Here is an 11667-nt window from a genome sequence, read left to right as displayed (position 1 = left end):
AATCGCGACCATGTGTTTACGACATTCTTCTCTACCTTGGCAGTGATTATCACTTGTATTTTCCTCCTCCTGGTTCTAGATATTTGATTTCATGTCCCTTTCTCTTCTCCCTTTTCAGAATGGCCACCAGGAAAGGTACAGAGAGAGCCTCTAACAAGCCACCGGTGAGGAAAGGAACAAAAAGCACAAGCACCTTCAACAAATCAGCTGCTCCTTCAGTTACTTCAGAGGTTGGACCGGCTAGATCGACAGGCAAAGCGAATGGAGCGCCGTAACAAGCACCGATTTACATACCTCAAGGAGCTGATTGTTGGCAACCACCCACCTGAGGAAGATCCAGAAATTCCGGACTCCACCTCACCTACCAGCACTGGGAGCCATGATGACCCCGACTGTGGAGACGCTGTTACCACCCCCCTTTGTTCCTGACTGATGGCACCGAGGACAGTGCCAAGCTTTAAGTGTGGGGAGGTCGGTTAGAAACCTGACTTCCGGAGGTAATTGCTTTTTCTTAACACCAATATGTTATTTTTTTTAGTTTTTCTTTTGTTTAATAGGATAGATTGCATAATAATAAGTGTTTGCATGTATGTTCTACTCGGTTGAAAAATAATAAGTTTCTTTTTAAGACCCTATTTTTGAAAAATTTTACTAATTCGAATTAAAATTCTGTGTTAAACTTGTTTGAAGATTGTAATTTGGAACATGAATTATAGCTAAGAACACACAACCCGTGAGTTTTGAGCTTAATTATATGGTTACATTATTTAACCATGATTTTTATCCTTGTGTGTTTTCTTCTCTATGATTACAATCTATAGTTTGTTCCATTCTATATGTCCATTATTTAGTGTATTTACATGTATGCATATGATTGAGGCCATCATTTATTATTAGCTCACTTATCCCAAATAGCCTACTCTTTCAATTACCTTTGTTAGCCACTTTGAGCCTATTAATCCCCATTTGTTCTATATTTTACCACATCACTAGCCTTAAACAGAAAAACAATTAATTACCCCAAGTGAATCTTTGGTTAGCTTAAGATAGAGATTGTGTATAAATTAAGTGTGGAAAATTGTGGGAACTTGGATTGATAAAAATGTATAGATCAACATTGAACCAACAGATCAAGCCATTTAGGCAATGCCAAGAGTTGATTGATCATCAGAGAGCACTAGCTAATAAACAAATAGCACACATGCAACAAGGATTGAAAGATGCTGGGCTCTAGGATCAGGTAGACCAGATTTGGGATAGAAGGTGCCCTGTTGAAGAACCCCAAGAAAAAAAGAAGAAGAAGAAGAAAGGAGAAAGCAGCAAGGGAAAAGAGCACGATAACTAGAGGTGGTGGAGTTCTTTTCATAGTTTTAATCAAATAAGGATGATGCATATCTGAAACATGATATGCCTCCAAATGTTTTATGTTTTTCATTTTCATATCTTGAGTAGTTTTCTTGTTAGGATTTGCATTATGCTTGCTATCACTCATATGCTTGAAATTCATGTTTTGTCTCCCTTTATGCATCAATAAGAGAAAAATGTTTGACATAGAGAGTAAATGTCCAATGTTGTAGGAATTAGAATGAAGTTCAGTGGTGGTGCTTGCTTGATTTAATGATTAGCTCAATAATAAAAGCTGCATAATAGGATGTTCTTTGTAGTGTGAACTAAGCTGCTGCTATAAAACATTTTATTAATGAGCATCCCTTGAGAATGAAGCAAAATAAGAAAGAAAAAGAAAGAGAAAAGCCAAGAATTGGCAAAGAAACAAACAACAAGGCTAGACACCAATAGCTTGGACCTTAGGACACATGCCTGTGGTACTTTTTGTACTAGGATATGCTTGGACAATTAGGTTTTGAGGAGTATTTCAAAACTTGGTAACTTGGATTAACTAATCCGGGATTATCAACCGAAAGTCCACTATCAAGAGCAACCTAGTTACAAAAGCATTTAGTGATCCAAAGAGATGCTGGGCATCAATGTTCTTAGGAAGAATTTGTGAGTCAAGTGTCTATGGTGAAGAAGTGTTGAGCAAAATTAAGCCAAAAGGATGCTGCAACACTTGACACTAAGTTATCCTTAAGAAATAAGCTTTATAAGCAAAAGAAAGAAAGAAAGAAAAAGCTAACAGGGATCAATCAAAGAGCAAGGCATTATAGCAGCAACTCTAGTGAACCATCAAGGAGACATTCCATATCAGATAGCTAAAAATAATTGAGCTGCATTTGTCTGCATAAAACCCCATGAACCAAGTTCAATTATTTGCTAAATAAGGACACGTATGCTTCTCTGTTTGATTTCATTTCTTCTCATGTTTAGTGCTTGCTTGGGGACAAGCAAGATTTAAGTTTGGTGTTGTGATGACAAGTCATCTTATGCTAGCTTTTCAAACATTTTTCACTTGTTTCATTAGGTTTTATGCACTTTCTTGCACAATAAGTAAGTGATTTGGAGTGGATTTTCATGGTTATTTAAACCAATCAACCCTTATTTAATTGACACAAAATGATAGGGTTTAAGCTAGAATTATTTGATTTTATGAATGATTTAGAAACCTTGTGAATTTGGTGATACTTTGACATGTTTGTTTGGTTGCTTGTAGGTTAAGAAATGGTGAAGAAAAGAAAAAAAACCATGAAAGCGTGCCTTATCAAAGCGTGGCCTATGATAGTGAAGCGTAGCGCTCGACCAAGGAGCAAGGGAGCGCTCACTAAGCCAGCGCAGCATTCAAAGAGTGAATGCTAGTAAGAAGGGCCAAGTACTCAAACAAGAGTTCGAAGAGAGAGCAAGGCCAAGCATAGCGCTCGAACGTCCCAACAGAGCGCTCAACAATTGCGCTCAAACAAGGTCAGCGCTCAATTGAAGAGAGCGCTACGTTCAAACATTTAAACGTTTTCGGGCCCCCAACAAAAGAAAAGCAAGGCGCGGCACTCATAAAGGAAGCAGCCAAGGTTCGAAGAGGGAAACCAAGGCAAGCAAGGGAGCGCTACATTCACACACTTAACTGAGCGCTGCATCATGAGGAAATTGCTAGTCAAGAAGGGGAGCAGCCAAGGTTCGAAGAGGAAACCTCACACCAAGTGTAGCGCTACGTTCTCTTCTCCTCACTGAGCGCTACACCAAGAGGCTTGGCACGAGGAAGGCACACAAGGGGCTAGTGAGCGCTCAGTTCCCTAACCAAACGGAGCGCTCCACTGGAGCTAGCACCCTTGGTCCATTTTCAATCAAATGCCATATTGGACCCACTTCTTCACCAATTTGGAAAAGCCCACTCCAAATTCTGAAAACCAAAAATAGAAAGTGTATAAATAGGAGTTAATTTGATTTGTAAGGAGGACCTTTTAGCTCATTTTTACTTTTCACTTTAATTTTCATTTGAATTTGGGAGTTGGGATTGAGATCTAGTTTTCTTTCTGCATTTTATTTTCTTCTGCAACTTCTACTTTCTGTTTTGGATCTTGAATTGAGATTGAAGAGCTCAATTGATTCCAAATCTGAGAATCATCTTTTACTTTTCTTCTCAATTGATCTAAGGATTGGATTTTAATCTTTTCTGTTGTTGTCATCTTCATTTTCTTCTGCCATTTCTTTCTCCTTGATCGAGGGAGTATTTGAGGATCTAGATCTTCTTTCTGATCTCAATGCTCTCCTTCGATCTTCAATTTCTCTTTAAGGATTTCATAATTGATTCAAGTTTTCTTGTTGTTTTGTTTCTTGAAGCAATTTTCCATTTCTGTTCTTGCAACTGAGATCCAGATCTGAATTCTTGCATCTCACACTACAAGAAAAAAGGCTTATCGGCACCCTTTTTTTTGCCACGCTTTAAAAACGTGCCCAAAAGTGGTCTATGGGCACGGTTTTGCGAGGGTGACCATTGATTTGTGATTTGGCCACGCTTTTTTTTGCCACGCTTAAAAAGCGTGGCCATAGAGGACAATCGGCACGCTTTTCTAAGGGTGGCCACTTATTTGAAATTTGGCCACGCTTTTTTACTGCCACGCTTGAAAAGCGTACCCATAGAGAAAAATCGGCACGCTTTTACGAGAGTGGCCACTGATTTGATATTTCGCCACGCTTTTTTTGGCCACGCTTAAAAAGCGTGGCCATAGAAAGAAACCGGTACGCTTAATAAATGTGGCTATACCTTGTGTATTTTGACAGCCCAAAAAAACGTGCCGATAGAATTCTCTCCTCAAAAATTTAGTTTCCCACCTATTTTCCCACACTTAACCTTTTTTTTTCTAAGTTATCAATTTTTACTACCCAACAACCCACACTAATAACTTACACACTAAAACAAAGAAACCCTAAAAATTCATCTTCTCTGGCTCGAACCCTCTCGAACCCTAAAAGCTAAGGCGCTGTCAGCTTCATCGTCGCGATCGAACCCAGCCCTGGTCGCCTGTCTCTGTGGCGGTGCTGCTCGCCTCATCTTCTCGAACCCAGCCCTGGTCGTGGTGCTCCTCGCCTGTCTCTGTCGCGGTGCTGCTCGCCTCATCTTCTCAAACCCAGCCCTGGTCGTGGTGCTCCTCGCCTGTCTCTGTCGCGGTGCTCCTTGCCTGTCTCTGTCGCGGTGCTGCTCGCCTCATCTTCTCGAACCCAACCCTGGTCGTGGTCCTGCTTGCCTCTCTCTGTCGCGGTTCTGCTCAGCCTCATCATCTCCAACCCAGCCCTGGTCGTGGTGCTGCTCGCCTCTCTCTGTGTCGCGGTTCTGCTCGCCTCTCATCCCGCATCTAGCATCAAGGTTTATTTTTTCTAGCTTTATTGATTTTGTTTACTTGGGCCTCCTTGTTACAAGGACATCCGTTTCTGGATCAAGGAATCATTTACTGAAAACATTCTGTGTGAACTTGTTAGAGGAATTGCTGGGGATATTGTAGAAGAGGTAATTCTTTGAAAGTTCTAGTAAACCTTTTCTCTTGCATTTACATGTATGTGAATTATCAATGTTGCTGTTTCCTGAATGTTCAATGGATTAAAAATGTATCTGGGCTGATCTGATCTGAGATTGAAAATTGGGGTTATGAAGAGATCTTTTGCAAAGCAAATTAAATGTTGTGTTAAGATGAGCTCTGAAACATCTTAACATTTAATTAGAGGATTTAAACTGACTGAATACAGGTTATGAAAACTATGAATACAGGTTATGAAAACTCAAATGATGCTTTATTATATGACTATGGAGGATTTAAATTTTATGGTGTGTGGTATTTATATTTTACTTTTTTTGCAGACTGACACAGCCTCAGTGTTGTTAAAAGCTATTGGGTATATCAGATTCCTTCAAAGTCAAATTGAGGTCATTATGTTCCTTCAATTCTCACATATTTGTACCATACATACACATTCCTTTACTAATAATCAGTTTTCCCAAACAACTATGATGAGTCAGTGATATATATATATATATATATATATATAGTGTGTGTGTATATAGCACGCTGTTAAAGGTTCACTTTACTTTTTTTTTTCTACAACACACTCTTTATTATTTATTGAAGTTCTAAAACTATGTTAAATTATTTATTTTTTATTAAAAAAATTCCTTGGATATTATTTCAGGCCCTTAGTTTACCATACTTGAGCAATGGATCAGGGAACACAAGGCATCAACAACATTCTGTAAGAATATTATATATTAATTATATATAGATATGCGAATATGTTATTGGATATTCGTTGGAATATCCATTTGCAAAGAGTTATGCTGGGCATATTCCCTCAGATATAACCAACTAATGCCTCCCAATTCGCAAACCCATGTTATTTTCCTGATCAACCGCACCACTTGTTTGGTTTTTGCAGTTGCCATTAAAAGTGAAATTAAAATATTACAAGTTTCTCTCAAGTTGATTCTAATGTCAATTGCCAAATATAGTAAAATTAAAATATTACTAAGATATGCTCCTTGAAAATTGAGTTGGAATTAACTGTTAATAGAAAAATTCCAGTGGCTTACAATTGCTGTCGCTTTCACAGTTTCACAAGATCTAACATTAATTTGTGTTACTTAGTACCTTGATTATTAATATTCTTCTAAGGAGGTTACATTGAGGATTGGTTATATATATATAAATGTAGGAAAACAGCAACCGTTTTTCAAAAACAAAGTGATCTTTCCTCTTTGGTTTTGCATTTGTTTCAAGACTCACAATAACCATGTCTAAATCTTTTCTTCTCTTCACGATTATTATTGTTATTAGCTTTGGTTTGTGGGTTCTTTATGCATCTGCAGAGCTTCAGAGATTTACACAAACATGTAAAAGTGACGGTTCTCTTGATTTTTTGGTGGTTGGTGATTGGGGAAGAAGAGGTGAATATAACCAATCTGAAGTTGCTTACCAGGTTTGCCATTATTTCTTACTAATTGTAAAAAGCCAAAAAGTTGAACATGGTTTATTACATTCTCATTTTAATTTGTTTTACTTTTCGGTTATGTAGCTACTGCATGAAAACTGCTTGAAGAGGAAAGTACCTACTAGTGAACAGGTATGATTATTGCCCTCTTCAACTTTAATATTTTAATATCCTGGAATGAGTGAGGAAGAGGTAGCAGCCTTAGTGCAAGCATCCCAAAATTCTCCTTTGGATGCCTCAAGTAGTAGACCAAGAAATACTCCCCACTCCTCTGAAGCAACTCACATTCCACCAACCGATGATGTAAGTAACTGTCCTAGCCTTGTATTATTGTCATTCTCTTGATTTAGATTATAGAATTTCATTTTTCATGTTGAATTTATGTTGTTGGCTGAATTGAGAATTGAGAATTGAGAATTGTTGATTATTGTTGATTGAGAATTTATGCTGGCTGAATTGAGAATTCAGAATTGTTGACTATTGTTGATTGAGAATTTATGCTGGCTGAATTGAGAATTGAGAATTTAGAATTGTTAATTATTGTTGATTGAGAATTTATACTGGCTAAATTGAGAATTAAGGATTGTTGATTATTGTTGATTGAGAATTTATGTTGCTGGCTGAATTGAGAATTGAGAATTGTTGATTATTGTTGATTGAGAATTTATGCTGGCTGAATTGAGAATTGAGAACTGTTGATTATTGTTGATTGAGAATTTGTGTAGCTGGCTGAATTGAATTACTGTTGATTGAGAATTGAGAATTGAGAATTGAGATAGAGGGTGTGTGAAAGAAAGATTTGGCAATTTAATCTCATTTTCGGCGGAAGCCGTTGATCGCGGTTGGGAATAAAGCGCTCTAACATGCCCACAACCCTTTTTTTGTTGAGTTTTGACCATATATTCTCCTTTGTTATTTTCTCTTGCTCGGTTTTTCCCTTTTCTTTCTTGTCATTTAAATTTAATTACTACTATTCTGAGGTAGTGTAGCATTAATTAGGGAAAAGGAATATGGATTTTAGTTATAGATGGGTTGCTTACCATTCAGCTAAACCAATTGCATGATGATGATGCACTTGTGAATTGTAGCATTCTTTTTAGCTTTTAATTACTTGTTACCTGCGAGTCCACTTTACACCATCTCTTCTCTTCCGACTTGCTTGTTATTCCTTGCCTCTTTCATTTCTAGCTTACTCAATTTTGACTCCACACACCAAATCTGCTAATGGATAATAATAAAAAACAAAATGTAACCAGAATTCTGAAAATTTTTTACTCATGTAAATATTTGTTCCTTTGCTCCAATAATTTGAAATTTGTGTGAACAGCTTCTTTTGTGACCATGTATAGGGGACTATTTCTTTTGTGTTTGATATGTGTTTTTTGTTCTAATGGCTGAATATGCAATGTTGTGGGATCTAATTAAAGTTGTTTTGCCATTTTCATGTTTAATCAATTTGGATTTGGAATTGGATTTGTTGGACTTAATTGAAGTCAATTTTATAACATGTACTAACACAAGATTATTTAAAATTCTGCAGGGCAGTGATAAAAACAATGGAGCTCATAATGGATGATCACACTACTCATGAAATTTGATATTTTGTAACTAAGTATATAGAAGTAGATATGTGACACTTGTTGGAATGACAATTCTTATTTACTTGTTATGACTATTTTTTGGTACTTTGTCATCAAAACCTACTTTTATGGTGACAATTTTATATGTATGTCTTTTTCTATGGGAAAGTTTATATTTGTTGGATTAGTTCAATATATATAATTTTATTTTTGTCTATAATTTTAAAATTTTATATGAATTTTGCACGAAATTTTAGGAAGATTAAAAAAAAAAAAATTCTGACCAAACTTATGGGCACGCTTAAAAAGGGTGGCTATACCTTAATTTTGGGCTCAACAAGCACACTTAATAAGCGTGGCCATAACTTCGCAATCGGCACGCTTTAAAAGCGTATCCATATCCTCATCTACTGCCACGTTTTATAAGCGTACCCATATCCTCATACGTTTACCCTATTGGCACGTTTAAAAAGTGTAGCCATATCTTCCCCTATTGGTACGCTTTTAAAGAGTACCCAAAGCATACATTCTGGGACGTTTTAAAAGCGTGGCGATACGTGCATTTTCGGTACGCTTATAAAACGTACCGAAAGGTTAAGGCCTATGGCCACGCTTTTAAGCGTGGCAAGAAAAGAAAGCATGCCAACAAAAAAAGCGTGCCGATAGATCCACGACTTGGAGTAGTTTCCCCTATGTAATTTTTTCTTAAGTTTGATAGGCCGTTTTGGTGTAACACTTTTATGTTCTATGACTTTGTTTGTTTGATATAATGAGGCCGTTTAGGCCATTTTTAAGACTTTAAGCCATTTTATGACTTTATTTTAATGTGATGGAGCCGTTTAGGTTATTTAGCCAAATTTGTTTTTATGACTCGTTTATTTTATTGTGATGGGGCCGTCTAGGCCGTGTAAGCAATTTTTATGACTTGAGGTCTTAGTGGACTGTTGATAATGGACCCTTGGCGGGTCGTGTTAGATTTATCTTTGTGGATATTCGTGTTTTGTTTGGCCTCGGGGGTGATCGATCCTCGAGGTGAGCCGTGGTCAGTTCATGCCATTGGGCAAGGCAGTGTTTTTGGAAAAAGAAAATGAATTTTATTAAGATGTTGAATTTCATTGAAACCTCCTGACGTGGGTAGGAAAGAGTACCCAATGATAGTAAATGCTAAAATAGAAAAAATGAAAAAATACAAGTAAAATGAAAACAATGAAAAGATTAAATACGATGTTTCCCAGTTTGAGGTGACGTTCCTAGGTATAGTAGAGCCGTAGGTTAGCGGCATTCCAGGTTATCAGTATTTTAGTTCCGTCAAGTTGTTCGAGCTTGTAGGCTCCTTTCCCGATCACTGTCTTTATCTAGTAGGGGCCCTCCTATTTGGGCATGAGCTTCCCTTCTCCAGGAGTGGGGGGGCGATGTTGTTCCATCGTAAGACCAGGTCACCGTGTCCAAAGTCCTATTGTATCAAGCCGCGATTGTATCTAGGGCTTATTCTCTGTTTTAGGCTAGCACCCGTAGGTGGGCTATGCTCCTGAACTCGTCTGTGAAGTCATGTTCTGCTTCTTCATCATTTCCTCCGATGGTTCTTCGAGGCTGGGGGCTTTGACCTCTGCTGGGATGACGGCCTCTAGGCCATACATCAGTTGAAATGGGGTTTCTCCGGTTAAAATTTGGGGGGAAGTTTGGTACGACCAGAGGACCGATCTGAGTTCGTCGGCCCAAAGTCTTTTGGCTTCGTCTAGCCACTTTTTGAGGCCTTTCACTATTATTTTGTTAGCCAATTCGACTTGCCCATTTGTCTGCACGTGTTCCACTGAACCAAAATGTTGAGAGTTGTGGAGTCCTTTCAAGAGCGGATATTTTATACGCTTTTTGGCATCATTTTTATATAGTTTTCATCATGTTTTGTTTAAGTTTTATTATGTTTTCATAGGTTTTAGTGCAAAATTCACATTTTTGGATTCTACTTTGAGTTTGTGTGTTTTATGATGATTTCAGGTATTTTCTGACTAAAATTGAGGAGCTTGAGCAAAAGTCTGATTCAGAGATAGAGAAAGGACAACAGATGTTGTCAGGATCTGACCTCCGTGCACTCAAAGGAGCTTTTTTAGAGCTATAGAAGTCCAAATGGAGTGCTCTCAATGGCTATGAAAAGCTAACATCCAGATCTTTCCTGAAATATATAATAGTCTATACTTTGCTTTGGAAATGAAGGCCCAAAACTGGCATTCGACGCCAGCCACTAGCCCCATTCCTGGCGTCCAAAGTCCACAGGGGAGTAGCTGGCATCGCAACGCCCAAAAGAGAGTCCCAAGCTGGCATTCAACGCCTCTAATGAGTCCTAGCACGTGGTGGAGACATCTTTAACTCAGCCCAAACACTCACCAAGTGGGCCAAGAAAGTGGATTTTCACACTACAAGACTAGTTTATCTTATTTCTGTATTTCCTAGTTAGCAGATTAGTATTTATAGGAGAAGATCACTCCATTTTGTATTTTCGAATAATATGTACATTATGAGTCACTAACCTCCTAAGGTTAAGGTTAGGAGCTCTGCTGAGTTTCATGGATCAATAATATTACTGTTCTAGTTCAATATGTCTGATTCTATTCTCTTATGCATTCTCGTTCTTCATCTTATGAATTGAGGATGACCCATGACAATCACCCTTGTTCTACATAGGTTCTGTGTGATTCCTGACCCGGATAGCGTTGAACCAAAGCTAGAGATTGCATTGTGAATTCCAATAGAGTACCTGGGCAACTTTGGATACGTGACATGAAATCTCGTTAACCGTGGGTAAGTGAGGTCTCTGTCGCACTAAGGTTAGAGTCTAAGAAGCAGCGTTCCCTGATCTGGAAGATCTGCCTTGTCTGTGGCACCTTGAGTAGGATCATAAAGGGAAGTGGATTGCTTAGAGCTTCATCTTCTGCTACGTGGAGAAACCTAGCGGTGGCTTGATGAGAGGACATGAGTCACTTGCAACATGGTGGATTGCTGTAGTGGAGGAGGTTAACTTGATGAGAAGACATGAGTTAATCACTTACGGCTTCCATTGAAGGAATCATAAAGTTATTAAAGTGGACAGTTAGAAAAGTTAATCCGGAAAGACAAAGCATCTCCGAAGCCTCAACCGTTCTCATACCATTAATTTCCCACCTATCCAGTAACATTTTATTTATTTATCTGTTTTATGCATTTTTCGTGACAAACTCTAATTTCTATCCGCCTAACTAAGATCTGTAAGGTAACCACTGCTTGCTCAAACCAACAATCTCCGTGGGATAGACCCTCACTCACCTGAGGTATTACTTGGACGACCCGGTATACTTGTCGGTTGATAAACCCCAATTTTGTGGTTTATCTTGTGCTTATTTTGGGGGATTTTATCACCTTTTCTCACATTTATTCAATGAAATAGCATGGTTTTGCAATTCTCCCTTAATTTGTGCTTAAGGGTGAAAACATGCTTTTTAGGCCCTTAAATTGGTGATTTTAATTCACTTTAATTCCATTCGAAGACTTGATGTGTTTGTTCAGTGATTTCAGGTTCATAAGGCAAGTATTGGATGGAAGAAGTGAAGAGAAAAGCATGAAAAGAGGAGAATTCATGAAGAAATGAGCAATTGGAGAACTGAGGGCCACGCGCACGCGTCATGCACGCGTACGCGTGAGTAGAGGTTTTGCCAGCGATGCGCGCGCGTCAAGCACGCACACGCGTGATGCT

General features: G+C 38.3%; 1 long non-coding RNA gene across 4 annotated transcripts; it reads left to right on the top strand.

The window, feature by feature from the left end:
* On the top strand, positions 4790–8057 carry LOC107616752. 4 transcript variants are annotated; one of them, XR_001614629.2, is made up of 5 exons: positions 4790–4891; positions 5240–5305; positions 6242–6351; positions 6448–6495; positions 7904–8057. It is a non-coding gene; the product is annotated as an uncharacterized LOC107616752 (long non-coding RNA). The 4 variants fall into 4 exon arrangements; XR_002354251.1 differs by having other exon boundaries at positions 6210–6351; XR_001614628.2 differs by lacking the exon at positions 5240–5305.

The sequence above is a fragment of the Arachis ipaensis genome, chromosome B09 (genome assembly GCF_000816755.2).
Source record: "Arachis ipaensis cultivar K30076 chromosome B09, Araip1.1, whole genome shotgun sequence".
In the NCBI taxonomy this organism is placed as follows: domain Eukaryota; kingdom Viridiplantae; phylum Streptophyta; class Magnoliopsida; order Fabales; family Fabaceae; genus Arachis; species Arachis ipaensis.
Note: the sequence above shows the minus strand (reverse complement) of the source record. Positions and strands in the feature narration are given on the sequence as shown.